This window comes from Pipistrellus hanaki (assembly GCF_964339955.1).
Source record: "Pipistrellus hanaki genome assembly, chromosome: X".
NCBI lineage: Eukaryota > Metazoa > Chordata > Mammalia > Chiroptera > Vespertilionidae > Pipistrellus > Pipistrellus hanaki.
Genome location: NC_140524.1, coordinates 27,673,353 through 27,685,235, shown reverse-complemented (window position 1 = coordinate 27,685,235; position 11,883 = coordinate 27,673,353). Strand labels below are relative to the sequence as shown.

The window sequence follows — 11,883 nt, the reverse complement described above, 5'->3', positions numbered from 1 at the left end:
GCAGGGGAGGGCAGTTAGGCATCAATCAGGCTGGCAGGGGAGTAGTTAGGGGATGATCTGGCTGGCAGGAATAAGCAGTTAGGGGCAATCAGGCAGGCAGGCAGGTGAGCGGTTGGGAGCCAGCAGTTCTGTATTGTGAGAGGGGTGTTCCAGGATCATGTCTAAATGGGCAGTTGGACATCCCTTGAGGAGTTCCAGATTGGAGAGGGTGCAGGCTGGGCTGAGAGACACACACCCCCATGCACGAATTTTGTGCACTGGGCCTCTAGTTATTATATATACAAATATACATTGCTATACACTGAATATGTGTATCTCCCCAAAATTATTATATTGAAACCTAACCCACAAGGTGATGGGGCATTTGAGATGTGACTAGGTCATGAGTGTGGAACCATCATGAATGGAGTTAATCTATATTTATAAAAGGCTAAGTGTCTATCTGTCTGACTGGTAGCTATGATTCACACTGACCACCAGGGGGCAGATGCTCAAAGCAGTAGCTGCCCTTGTGCACACTGGCCATTTAAAAATAAAGAGCAACAGAGGAACCTGGTGCCAACAAACCAACATTCGTCTTCCCCTAAGTGGGACACAGGCCCCACCACCACCCTGGAGCAACACCCCACCAAATCACAGCCAAGACCCCAAGGTGCAAAATGCAGCCCCCAGCCTATCCCAGAAACGGTGGCTATGGGCTGGTTAATGACGTCACATAGCTACACCCGTCTTTTTCTTCCAAGCAACTAGCCTCCTTGGAGTTTCTTCAGTCCAAGAACTCAACTTGCTTTATAACCAGACACAAACATTTTACAGTTTAACCAAATGTTTGTGAAATGTTTTCTCGTGTCTCATCTCATTTGATTCTCACAGAAGTCCTGGAGTGGGTAGATAGGATAATTGGTAGAATCCTATTTTCTTTACATTAGCAAGACTCCAATAGCGATATTAAAATATTTCTTCTAATTAATTTCTTTTCAATGTGCATGAATATGTGCACTGGGACACTAGTACTTAAAAAAGAAACCCCAGAATGTTCCCATATCCCTTCCACCATGTAAAGTTACAGCAAGAAAATGGCCATCTATGAAACAGGAAAAGGGTCACATAAGATATTGAATCTGCCTGTACTTTGTACTTGGACTTCTGAGCCTCCAGAACTGTGAGAAACATTTTTTGTTTAAGTCACTGAGACAATGATATATTTGTTATGTAAGACACACATACATACACTAATCACAGAACTTGGAATTAATGAAAATTTTACAAAATCAAGGACCATGGATGTCTTGTTCACTACTATAACCCCGTATCCACCCTGTGCCAGTACTATGTCCAGCTCATAGAAGGCTTTCTGACCAATAGTTGTTGAAGAAATAAAGAAGTTGAAAATCATAATAAAAAAGTATTCATTTCAGTTCATGTTTACAGTTATCTGGTTGACTAGTCATCAACAACCTTTTGTGTATTTGAACAGAAGTCTCTTTTCTACCCTGTTTCCCCGAAAATAAGACAGTGTCTTATATTAATTTTTTCTCCCAAAGTTATGCTAGGTCTTATTTTCAGGGGATGTCTTATCTTTCCATGCACTAGGTCTTCTTTTCGGAGGATGTCTTATTTTCGGGGAAACATGGTAGCAGAAGTCAGCTAACATTCTACAGAATTATAATTTTAAGTGATTGAAAGAGTTCTTCTTTAAGCTAAAAAATGACTTTTACAATAGTATGATAGACAGGTTCTGAATTAATTTGGGAATAGTTCTTCTCTTTGTATGATAATTAACTCCAGTTGAATCTTTAGTCACAACACAATTTATGTGTGTATATCTATGCCAGGTAAAGATACATTTGCATGCATATAAATAAACCGGAGACCATGCAAATGGGTTGATTTTATATCTGTATCAATTGTCTTTTATGGTTCACTCCCAAGTTTTGACAACTGGTTTAGCACAATTTAGCTGCATGTACTTAAAATATTCTTGAATGTGGAGAAGTAACATAATGCCTTTCCACAAGCTGCAGGAAGAAAGTTCACAAGAAAATTAGGGCAATTTTTCATAGCAACTTGAGTATTTACATATAAATAATCCTATTTATGAAGAGAACCAAAAATATCCAATCCAGTTAAGTCCAGAAGCTGCAAACACAACACATCCTGCTAAATTCAAAACAATAGCAGTTAAACAAGCCTGGTCTGTGTTCTAATATTGGGAAAAAAATCCAATGGTTCTTTAAAAAAAGGCCTGACTTGCTATCTTCCAGCAAGGAGGAACTGTATGCTGATTACATAAGATGTGGTCCTTATCTCCAAATCCTGGTCATTCTAGTGAACTCACTTATTTTCCTAAGTACTGTCTTGGTCCTGACAGTGAATCAATTAGTCATCAGTGACCAAGTGCCCCCTGCAAGCTGAACACTGAACTAACCATTATTGAGGGGAGACAAAAGAAATAAGGCCCAGTTCCTGCTACTGAAGATTTACAACCTGGCTGCTTATATAGGACACACTTTCTGAAATAATAGCAACCTTAAAAATGTTTACAAAGCAACTCAAGCAGTGCCAATTAAGAGTGAGGCAAGTAAGAGTGAAATGAATTGATGTTGAAATCTGAAAACCCATAAAGTGGGTAGATGGGGAAATAAATACTTGTTTATAAATCCTAATATAACAAAACCCAGGGTCCGTAATGACCGAACAGATGACTGGTCCATCCCCTCGCCCTCAGGCTCTGTTGATCAGGGGATGGCAAATGGGGGAACTGGGTCCCTCAGGCTCCAATGAATCCATGGCAGCAGTGGCTGGTGAGCAGGTGGAAGGCAGACCATTTGGTCCCTTCCCTGGCCCACAGCCTCCCATTGATCAGGGGATGATGTTAATAAGGAAACGGAGTGAATGGCATGGGGACTGGTGAGCAGCTGAAAGGCAGGCCTCTTAGTCCCTCCTCCTGGCCCTCAGACTCCAATCAATCAGTGGTGGAAGCAGGGTGGAAATGGGGAGTGGCTTCCTTAGTAGTCCTGCAATCTCCAAAGGACAGGCCAGGCACCAACAGAGGATCCTGACAGTGCTGCTGACCTCCTGGAACTTGGCCTTGGGCACTGCAGCCACATCCCCTCCCTAGATGATCCACAAGGAAGAAAGGATATTGTCAGCAGCACCGGGGGCAACCAGCAGTGACCGACTGCTCTCCCTGTGCTTCCTCCAGATCACTCGAGCTGGCTCCTGCTCCAGAGGAAGTGTGATCACTGCACTTGGAAAGAATGTAGTAAAAAAAAAAAATCCAATGACCAAGAGAATGCCACAATCAACATCTGGAATCAAGCTTAGGAGAATGGAGAGAAAGGATAACTCCATAAGTTGGTTAATGCCAACAAGATATTTCTGAGTGACTGCCTGGCATGTGACAGCAGTGTGACCACAGAGGAAGGGGTCCAAGTTTCTCAACAGAACACCAAGGACTTCTTCCGTGTTCTGAACCTTAATAAGAAATATGATACCTCACAGCACAAGATGTTAGCAGTGTTCATGTGTCCTTAGTCTCTGCCTTATTCTGCTGCTAAATTCAGCCTCAGTGTCACTGGTGCATCCAGAAGATTCTGTGGCTTTCTTTAAAGACTTGGGGAGCACTGTCTTTGACATGAAGATAGCTGCAGACTTCTCAACCTGGAGAGTGAGAAGGAATTTGTGTATCGATACTGCCAGCACTGTAAGGAAGAGTCCATGCTGACCTCCACCTGCCTCAGATGGGACCAATATGCAGAGCGTGTGCTGGGTCACCCCATCACCCCCACCTCTGAACAGCCAAGTCTCCCCAGCAGATCATGGGCTCTCTGGTGAAGGAGTACTTTGCCAGATGGGGGAACCTGTCTCCAGACAAGATTTTCCATGTCACTGTGGCCCATATCATGACAAAAAACTGGAGGCCCTTTGAGAAGATGTTCCCACAACTTTACATAGTTCCCAGGGTGCTAATTGTGTGTTAACCTCAGGGGAAATTGTCCAGATAATGGAGCAAAGTGACCTCGCCTCGAACGACATTGCCATGGACAATGTTTGGAGACATGAAGGAGAAGGAGAAGGAGTTGAGTCTCCACAAGGGTGCCAGCTCCGACGGGTACCTGGCACACATCTTCAGGCACATGGCCAAGGAGCTGTCCAACGAGGACATGGGAGTGTGCAACTACCGCACCCTGAGGAACATAGACTTTCAGAGATCAGTCTTGAAAGGGATGGAGAGGTTCTTCTATGCTATTTTAAAAATATTTTTATTGAGTTTTTAACAGAGAGAAAGTGAAAGGGATAGAGAGTTAGAAACATTGATGAGAAACATTGATCAGCTGCCTCCTGCATGCCCCCCACTGGGGATGTGTCCGCAACCAAGGTACATGCCCTTGACTGCAATCCAACCTGGGACCCTTCAGTCCACAGGCTTCCATTAAGCCAAACTGGATAGAGTGGCTCTGCTATGCTTTGAGGCTGCTTACAGCTTTTGGAAAATCCAGAAGTGGTCCTGCAGCTGTAGAGACAAGTTCCCCTACCACCTCATGGATCTCCTAACCTGCACCGGGGATGCCTAAGAGGCAGGGGTCAGGCCCAGGCAGAGGACGGGCGTGCAGACAGGGCACTGCTGCAGCAGATGGAAGGCATCTACACTGCCATTCCGGTGTCACCCCTGGAGACCAATGCCCATATACAGGAGCTATACCAGGAGCGGCCGGGTGGTGGTTAGGGGCGACTCACCCCGGGCCTAGGCAGCCCTGCACACCACTTAGCAGGGCCCAGGACAGCCTTCCTGGGACATCAAGTGATAAAGGTCCAGCAGACGCCCGGCCTTCAGGCCACCTGAAGAGGGGTGCCAGAAGTGTGAAAGAAAGGCTTAGCATCTCTGTCATCTCTTTGGTTTTCAGAATTCCGTGCTCCCCATCTGTCAGCTCCTTCCCTCTGAAGGACTCTGCCATCATCACGTGGATACAACTTGAATACTGTATCTTGAGAGGATTTCCCCAATGTACGTATCATTTTATCCTATGATGAAAAATTCACAAAGAACAAAAATAGAGGCAGACTACTGTCCTTTAGGGAAAACAAACAAACAAACAAACAAACAAAAAAGAAGTGTCCTGTGAAGAGCTGAGACTTGGTTCTGTTCTGTCCAAGTGCCTCAGAGAGATTAGATGAGGAAATTGCCTGGTTTGGCCCTGACTTTGCCCTGACTTTACCCACGTATGTCACTCTTGAAGGTGTCTTTGCCACAATGTGAATAAACTTCCACCTTTTGGAATAGAGGCTCATACGAAAGTCTGCATTCCCAACTTTTCTTGAAACAAATCTATGTTCTGCAGCTGTGGCCACCATCCTGAGACCAGATCCTATCACTGGGAATCAGGGGGCACTGGAGTAGAGGCTCCTCCCATCCCCCTCATGCCCTTTTACATTCAGAGAGTGAGCTGAACTCACTTTGGGGGAAGCCTGGCAAGGGTGACAGGTGTCACAGATGGAAGGATGGAGAATGGAGAGGCGGACACCCTGCTCGGTCTCTCCCTGGGTGGGGTCAGGCAGATGAAGGCTGGCCAGCCCGCCCCACAATTGGGTGAGATAGCGTCCTCTGTGTCCACCTCTCACCGGTGGGCCAGGCCACTCCCCTCAGCTCCAGGCAGCCCTCTGTGTTCCACAACAGTGCACTCTGTCTTCACATGCTGCTCGCCCTAAGCGAGAAGGAAGAGAGCAGTTGGACCACAGACAACTACACAGAAAGATAGGGCTCATGGCTGGCAAGTGCAGTGGCAGTGGCAGGAGCCTCTCCTGCCTCCATGGCAGCACTAAGGAGCAATGAGCTGAGTGGTAAGGAGCAGTGAGCAGGCGAGCAGTAAGGAACGAGGGATCTTGGACTGTGAGAGGGATTTCCCCATAGGGAACAGGCCTAAGCCAGCAGGCAGACATCCCCTGAGGAGTCCTGGAGTGTAAGAGGGTGCAGGCCAGGCTGAGGGACACCCCCCCCCCAGTGCACAAATTTCATGCACTGGGCCTCTAGTATATACACTGAGTGGCCAGATTATTATGATTTCTGAATGCATAATAATCTGGCCACTCAGTTTATATCCTGTATAATAAAAGGGTAAAAAGAAAATTGTCCCCTCCACCAGGAGTTCGACCAGCAGGCAGGCCAGCAAACTGCCTATGTCCCCTCCCCCCTGGCCAGGCTAGACAGACCCCACCCATGCATCAATTCATGCACCGGGCCTCTAATATATATATACTGAGTAGCCAGATTATTATGCATTCAGAGATCATAATAATCTGGCCACTCAGTGTATATAAAAGTCTAAGTGACCAGCCAACCAGCCAGTAGCTATGGCACCCAATGACTACCTAGGGGCAGATAATCTAACCAGTAGCTATGACGTCCACTGACCACCAGGGGATAGACACTCAATGCAGGAGCTGCTGAGCTGTGGTGATTTGGCAGCTGTGGTTCTTGGGTGATGCACCTTGAACCAGAGAGGGGGGAGCCTGATTCTGAGGTGTGTCACACAAAAGCTGCACCCTGGCAATCCAGGACCCCTCAGGGGATGTAGGAGAGCCAGTTTCAGCTTGATTCCCACAGGCCAGGGCTAAGGGACTTCACCAGTGCATGAATCCATGCACCAGGCCTCTAGTATTAAAATAGTTGTAATAGCAAAGGAGTTGTAAATCAGTTGCCTCAAATGGAATCAGTAGGCTATTTGGCCAGTCCAGCATGTTTTACAACTCTGTGTTTGAATGCCTACAGATTTTATCACTGTCCTATTCATATCACCTCTGGTAGTTTCACACATTTAAATTTTCTTACTGGGGTGGCCAGTGATGACATTTGAATTTGCTATCCCTGAATTAGAGGCACACTTTTAAAACTTGCAAAAATGGTTGGGATCTTTTTAATCAAAGTTGTGAGCCATAGACCAGCAGCAACAGCATTACCTGGAAGCTTGTTAGAAATGAAGAATGTCAGGCTCCACCCTAGACCTACTAAATCAGAATCTGAATTTTAACAAGATCTTCATGCCTGGCTGCCATGGCTTAGTGATTGACTGTCAACCTATGAGCCATGAGGTCATAGTTCAATTATCTGATTCCTATTCAGGCCACGTGCCCAGGTTGTGGGCTCAATCGCTGGTGTGAGGCATGCAGGAGGCAGCCAATTGATGATTCTCTCTCATCATTTATGTTTCTCTCTCTCTATCTCTACTTTCTTCTCTGAAATCAATAATATATACACTGAGTGGCCAGATTATTATGATCTCTGAACACATAATAATCTGGCCACTCAGTAAATACATACATATATATATATTTTACACATACACACACACACACACACACACACACACACACACACACATATATATATTTTAGAGGCCCAGTACATGCATTCATGCATGGGTGGGGTCTAACCAGCCTGGCCAGGGGGAGGAGACATGGGTGGTTTGCCAGCCTGCCTGCTGGTCGAACTCCTGGTGGAGGGGAGAATTTGCATATTAGCCTTTTATTATATAGGATATATAATAAAAAACAAGATCTTCAGTTGATTTTCATGCATATTCAAATTTGATAACTACTGGTTTAGGACACATGAAAAAAGGAAAGCCTTATTTCAGCCAAGAGTAATTAAAAATAGGGACTGGGCTACCTACTAACTGATAATATGTGGTGAAATTAAACCAGCTTCAAAAATGTTGAGATAATTTGAACTAGATAAAGTGTAACTTTTAAAACAGTGGTTCTTAAACACCAGTATTCATTAGAATTACCTCAAGTGCTTACAGATTCTCTGTCTCTACTCTAGCAGAGATTCTTATTGAGGAGTTGTGGGGTGGGTCCTTTCAAATAAGCACACAGGTAATGCTGAGTGCTACAGATTGAATTGTATCCCCGTAAATTCATATGTTGGAGCCTTAACCCACCAGTGAGACTGTATTTGGAGACAGGGCTTTTAGGAGGTAATTACAGTTGAATGAGGTCATAAGTGGGGGCTCCAATAGGATTATTGGTCTTATAAAAAAGCGGAAGAGGCAAAGATCAATCTTTTTCTCTTAGCACATGCTCAGAGGAAAAGCCAGGAACAGAATCCTCACCAGAGCCAAACCACTGAGTTCAGATTTCTAGCCTCCAAAACTGTGAGAAAAATAAATGTTTAAGCTACCCAGTCTTTGGAATTTTATTATAGCAGCCTGAGCTAATACAGCTGGCCCCCAGAACTCACTTTGCCTTGGACCTTGCTTTATCCTGGGCCTCCAATGAATGTGAACTACTCCTTGGTATTTTCAAACCCATGGTCTCTGAAAATTTCAACAAAAGAGCCCAGGAAAGTGCACCCTCATGGTCCTCAAACAGAAGGAGCAGGATAGCATCAAGGGTCAGTGGTTACCATCAGAGTGGGGCAGCCCAAGCAGCTTGGGCAACGCACCGTGATGGTAAAGATTGAACAGAGTTCCCACAGGTAAAAATAGAGGGAAAGGACAATCCAGGCTGACCCATCATTTTCCCTCCATGTGCAGTTGTCAGGTGAGCAGGCATTTGGTCTCATACTCCACTCCATACCCCTGACCTGACATGATCACTAATCCTTATCTCTAAACAGATTGCTGTGGGTATGGAATTCATGGCTTGGCCCACTCAGGTAGCTGGTCTTGGTAATTTTGTTTTTTGCTTACCCTGGGCTTCTTGATTTTTTTGCAACCTCAACTCTAGTGAACAAATTTTTAGCATACAAACCCTGGTTCTCTCCAACTACCTCCAGTCAAGTTGTTGCATCTCAGAGCTCCTCAATTCTCCCCTGCACTCCACTTGTCATGTCTCTCCATATTTTCCACCTCCATAGCAATAAAAGAGTTTGAGTCTGTTGAAGTTGGATCAGGGAAGGTTGGGACTATAAGGATGAGCAAGATTTCCACAGGCATAGATGGAGGCAAAGAATTTCCCAGTAAGAGCAAAGACAAAAATACTTCAGAATTCTTGTCTTTTAAACTTTATTATACATCAGTGTCACCTGGAAAGCTGGTTATCATGCATATTTCTGGGCTCATATTATGATTCAGTAGTTCTGAGGTGAGGCCTAGGAGTCTGTATTTTAACCAGCATTTCAGCTGACTTGGATGCAGGTGATCAGAGGATCACACTTTGAGAACCACTATTTGGATTCACAGCTTTAATAGTGCTATCCTTCTTCACACGGATGTGACATTATACCTCTGATCTCTGGTGTAAATGGAAGAAGTGAGCTCTTTCCCTGCAACAGAACAGGGTGAATGAAGAACCCTTTAAAATATTTTTAAATAAACTATAGCAACTTCTAAGGGAGACATTTGAGATAGAGTTTCAAACACTATCGCTATTTATCCCAGACTTCCAATTTCTTTCTTAATATCTTAAACCAGAACCTTCTAATGGTTTCCCATATGTTACCTGTTATTTTGCCCCCTCTAAGGAAGCTTTTTAAGTTACTTCTCCTATCTGAATCTTTACTCTGCCCCAAGCTAAAAAAAAAGGGGGGGGCCTTCACATTATCATCAAATCTTTCTTTTTCTTTTGAAAAATCTGATCATGGTTCTTCCCTGCTTAAAAATCTTGTAACAATAGTTCTAAAATTATTCCAAGCTCTTATTTTTAAATGCAGGTTATGGGGCCTTCCCCACACACACATGCAATCACACAATTTTAATTCTATTGATTTAGGATAGGGCCCTGGAATATGCATTGTAACAAGTTATCCAAGTAATTCTAATGTAAATTCTAGATACTTATAAGTGTATGCAGGATATATTCCAGTTATAATTTTCTTTGTTCATCGGGGTCATCAGGAGATATCCTTCAATTCTTAAGACTTGCAAGTTCTGTGGTAGATGAACAGGGGAGATTTTGGGGCCTGAGAATCTTCCTGAGTTCAGCAAATCCCTTACCCTTGAAGCTTCTGGAGCAGGCAAGCAAAGTGATAAAAATAAAAACAAAACCCTGGAAGTGATTATTTGAGCAACTACACATGAGGACAATCAGAGATCAGTGAAATTACTAGTAAATACTTAGAAAAGCTAAGCAGAAGGTTAAGAGCTATAGAAATAAAATCAACAGGTCTCCTTAATTTTTTTGTTTGTTTGCTTACATGCCTGTTGCCTTCAAGAACTCTGATGAGAGTGGAATTCTGAAAAATATTACAGGAGAGAAATAGCCAAAAGGCTTCCTCAGAAAACGAATGGTCAGATCTCAGGGATCAGCTGCCTCATGAGAATCCAGGCCCAGTGTATGCAACTACACTTCTTTCTTTCTTTTGTTACATTTCTAAGTCGGAGTGGAAAAGGTTTAGAGAAAGCAAAAATTAAGGACAAGCAGCAAAGGTGTGTGTTGGGGATACACCTTTGTAATAGTGTCAACAATTAAAAAAATAGTAACACTAATTTAAAAAGAAAGAAAGGACAAGCAAGGAGCAAAGCAGAAAACACATTCAGTACCTAGGGGATTGGTGGGGTGGATGGTGGTTTTAGGAGAAACAGATGAGGATTTAAAGCAAGGTATTTTTTTTTAAATTGAGTAAGGAAATAATTGCACAGCATTAAGTGTCATATCACAACAGAGAATGAGTAGAACAGCCCGGCCCAATAATATATGCCATATGGGGAGTCAGAACCATCTGTGCCTTGTGCCCCCAGTTCAGAGAAAAGGCTACTTTCAGAAGCTGATAATTTTGCAGACCACCTGGGGTTCTTTTGCTGCAGCATCCCTTAGGACCTGAAACTGCATTGTTTCCGCCAGCAAGGGCTGGTGGCTGAGTCGAGCATAGGTAGATTTTTCAAACTACATTTTTTTTTAGCACAGACAGCAATGAGGCAGTCAGTGTAGAGTCAGCACTGACTTTAGTCTTGCAGCCAGAAAACCTGTTTTATCATAAATCACTATTCATAAAACCTAATATCAGAGATATTCATAATGTTCCTGTTCATGTCCTTCATTGCAACTATTTTGGATATGCTCAAATTACACTTCAATAGATGAGGTGTGTAACCTTACTCTCTCGATTTACCCATCTACACACACACACACACACACACACACACACACACACACACACACTTACTTGGACCCCATTCTAAAACTCTCCTGTGCTTGTGCTATGTGCCATTACCATATTTTCCGGCATATAAGACGACTTTTGAAACAAAAAAAAGCCTGCTCAGATTGGCCAGTCAGAGAGGCGGTCTATTAAAAAAAGAACTGGTGTTGCCTCAGAAGTGGGAGGTAGTCTTATACAGCGAATATAGGCCTAAACCTATGTTTTAACTGTAAAATTAGGGGGGTCGTCTTATACGCCGGGAAATACGTAAATAAGGCACAGAGGTGAGTGATTTCTAATCTAACAACTGAGTCCAATGTATTAAGGGGCACTAATGGCCTAATTATCACACACAAATCTGTCTGATAGTAGCATAGAGGCTAGGAGTCAAGCTGCCTCACAATGAGTGAGTCATTTAACCACTGTGTGCCTTTATTTTCTCATCTGAAGACCAGGGAAATAATAGTATAGATCTCATCAGAGTTTTGCCAGCATTAAATGAGATAATATAAGTATAGCACTTAGCACAGAACTCATCACATAGCAAATGTCCAATAATCTTCAGCCATTTTGATGTTCTCGCTGATGTCACTCCTCTCTTCTACTGCTGACATTTCAGTGTGGAAGTCCTGGAGACACATTAGTAATGGTAATTCTGGGTATTAGGAAGAGGCAGTTAAGGGAAGTTGAGTTGGAAAATTATTTATTTTAGCTAACCCAAAGCAGAATTCGGAGACATCTTGGATTTTTCCTTACTAGTGACTTGAATCATGCCTCTTGGTGTTTCCATCTCCTGGCCTCCA

The 11,883-nt window shown here is 43.6% G+C and overlaps 1 pseudogene across 1 annotated transcript; it reads left to right on the top strand.

The window, feature by feature from the left end:
* Positions 1-2,689: 2,689 nt before the first annotated feature.
* On the top strand, positions 2,690-4,729 carry LOC311615410 (nuclear prelamin A recognition factor-like; annotated as a pseudogene). Its single transcript has 3 exons — positions 2,690-2,804; positions 3,206-4,290; positions 4,523-4,729. The product of its transcript is annotated as a nuclear prelamin A recognition factor-like (transcript).
* Positions 4,730-11,883: the final 7,154 nt, after the last annotated feature.